Genomic DNA, 3,256 nt, shown 5'->3' on the forward strand with positions numbered 1-3,256 from the left:
CTGGATAAGAATAGCTGCAATGACAAGTGCTCTATGGCTGGTGGAAGAGTATGTGATAAGTGATTTTAGGTCTGTTTGGTGCAGACAGATTGAACTGGTTATGATTATTCCTCATAGGGAAAGCATAAGAAAGGGGTATGCTATGAATTCTGTCAGTGGGTCAAGTATTGCTGTAATTCGGAATATGCCGTAGCCCCCAAGTTTTAGTAATATGGCTGCAAGGACTATAGAGCCTGCGATGGGGACTTCTACATGTCTTTTGGGTAGTCAAAGGTCGAGGCCATAGAGGGGTATTTGTACCATAAAAGCTATTATGCAGGCTAGTCATATGAAGACGTTAGATCAGGAATTGGGTAATGCTTGAGTTCAATATTGGAGTACTAAGAAATGTAGAGATCCCGTAGTGATTTGGATATATACTAATGCTACTAGAAGTGGGAGTGACATGACTAGCGTGTGGAGTAAAAAGTAGAGTCCTGCATTAAGGCGTTCTGTCTGGTTACCCCATCGAGTGATGACAATGAGTGTAGGAACTAGTGTAGCCTCAAATATAAGGTAAAATAAAGTTAGTTCGGTGGCGGTAAGTGTTATGATTAAGAATGTTTGTGATGTGATTACTACAGCGATGCATAGTTTTTTCCGAGTCAGTGGCTCTTTGAGCAGGTGAGATTGGCTGGCTATTAATATTAGTGGTGTGAATCATATTGTTAAGGTCAACAGCAGTGTAGATGAGTCGGAAAAGAACATGAATGAGAAATTAAGGCTGTTATCATTAAACTGATTAAGGAGAAGCTGGCTTGTGAGGCTAATTTAGTAGGCTATGGGCTGTAGCATTAATTCAAATTATATTAGTTTTTGATAATCAAGTCAGGGGTATTAATATAATCATAGGGGCAATAAATTTTAGCATTGGAGAAGGTTAAGGTTTTGTATGTAATCAGTGGCGTATGTGTTGGACACTGTTACTAGTAAGGATAATCCGAGTGTGGCCTCACAGGCTGTGAACACTAACAGGATGATGGGTATTATGCTGGCTAAGGTGAAGTGTGAATTTAGGATCATTCGGGTTGCCATGACGAATAACGATAATATTATGCCTTCTAGACATAATAATGAGGATCTTAAGTGGGATTGATACATTAGCAGTCCTACAAGAGATACTCTGAAAGCTATAATAATATTTATATATACTAAAGGCACTTGGTAATTATGAATTTAGTCATAATCTAATGAGTTGACATCATTTGTTTCATTTTAAACTAAATACCATATTCAGTTTATTCTAGTCCCTTCTGAGTTCATTCATAGGCCAGGCTAATTGCCAATAATGAGATTAGGAGCACGGCTATGGTGAGTATTGTTTTTAGATTACTTGTTTGAGTTGCTCAGGGGAGGGGCAGTAGGAGGGCAATTTCTAGGTCAAAGAGAAGAAATGTGATTGCTACTAGGAAGAATTTTACAGAAAAAGGCAAGCAGGCTGATCCTATGGGGTCAAATCCACATTCATAAGGACTTGTTTTTTCTGTATAAATATTCAACTGGGGGAGTCAGAAAGCGATGAGTACGAGCAATGAGGCTAGTGCTGTGTTTGTCAACAGGGCCAGTATTAAGTTTATTATTCTTTTTCGGGCTACACCAAAGCTAACCGATTGGAAGTCAATTGTACTAATTAATACTAAAAGAATTATGCGCCTCATCAATGGATAGATACGTAAAGGAAGAGTCATACAACATCTACAAAATGCCAGCGTCAAGCAGCGGCTTCAAAGCCGAAGTGATGGTTGGATGTGCAGTGATATTTTAATTGGCGTAGGAAACAGATAACGAGGAAGGTGGACCCAATAATTACGTGCAGTCGGTGGAATCCTGTGGCTATGAAGAAAGTTGATCCATATACTCTGTCTGAAATTGTAAAGGATGCTTCATAGTACTCTGAGGCTTGTAGGAGTGTAAAATATACGCCTAGGGTGATTGCAATAAAAAGGGCTTGGAGTATATGCTTGCGGTTCTCCTCCATAAGGCTGTGGTGGGCTCGAGTAGTAGACTCGCCAGAAGCTCGTAGCACAGAAGTGTTGAGGAGCGGTACTTCTAGTGGATTTAGAGGGCGAAGCCTGTTGGCGGCCGGCACCCACCTAATTCAGGTATAGGGGCGAGGCTTGAGTGGTAGGTGGCTCAAAATAAGCCAATAAAATAGAGGACTTCTGAGATAATAAGTTGGATTATCCCATACGGAAGTCCTTTTTGAACGATTGGTATGTGATGGCCTTGGAAGGTGCTCTCTCGAATGACATCTCGTCATCACTGATATATTGTTAGAGAGTTAGTAGGCCAAATATTAGTAATATTATCGAGCTGAAGTGGAATCCCATGATTAGGCCCAAAGTTATTAAGAGGGCTGAAAGGGCTCTGTGAGAGGTCAAGGACTGGGGTTTAGTATATGGTATGCATGGGTCTGGTGGGTCATTATGTATTATCATGTAGGTAAAGGCTTACTAGGAGAGTAAATACATAGGCTTGAATTATAGCAACGGCAAATTCGAGGACAGTAAGTAGGATAAGAATGATGAATGTAATAAAAGCTGTAGCAGTACTGATGCTTATCAGTGCTAGAGTTGTCCCTCCAATTAGATGGGTCAACAAGTGCCCTGCTGTAATACTGGCTGTCAATCGCATGGCTAATGCCTGTAATCATGGTGCGGGCTGACAAGGGAACTGCCATTCCTAAATACATTGAAAGCTGTGTGGTGGGTGTGAGTGGGTGGGGCAGCAGCCCTAGAAGGTTAGTTGACCCAATAAATAGAATGAGTGACATTAGTATTAATAATCAAGCCTGCCCCTTGTGATTGTGGGTGCTTATTATTTGTTTGGATGTGCGTTGGACTAGTCGTTGTTGAAGAGAGAATACGCGATTATTAATTAGTCGATTTGATGTTGGAAATAAAATGCTTGGAAATATAATAATTAAAATGACTACAGGGAGGCCAATTATTGTTGGGGCAATGAAAGAGGCAAATAGATTTTTGTTCATTTTGTTTCTCAAGGGGTGGATTGTTTTTGTACTTTGGTGTGTGTTGATTCTGGGTTAGAGTGTATTTTGAGATTTTTAGTTGAAATATAATAAACAGTGATAGAAACATAGATAAAATGGTAATGAATCATGTTGATGTATCTAACTGTGGCATACCATTAAGGAGAGTCTTAGCTCTCAGTCTTTAATTTAAAAAGTAACGCTACGTAGCTTCTTAATGAGCTTATA

The 3,256-nt window shown here is 39.9% G+C and overlaps 1 pseudogene; it reads right to left on the reverse strand.

The window, feature by feature from the left end:
* Positions 1-2,463: 2,463 nt before the first annotated feature.
* LOC114899390 lies at positions 2,464-3,028 on the reverse strand (annotated as a pseudogene).
* Positions 3,029-3,256: the final 228 nt, after the last annotated feature.

The sequence above is a fragment of the Monodon monoceros genome, unplaced genomic scaffold (genome assembly GCF_005190385.1).
Source record: "Monodon monoceros isolate NGI ecotype Baffin Bay Population unplaced genomic scaffold, NGI_Narwhal_1 Super_Scaffold_18, whole genome shotgun sequence".
Classification (NCBI taxonomy): Eukaryota; Metazoa; Chordata; class Mammalia; order Artiodactyla; family Monodontidae; genus Monodon; species Monodon monoceros.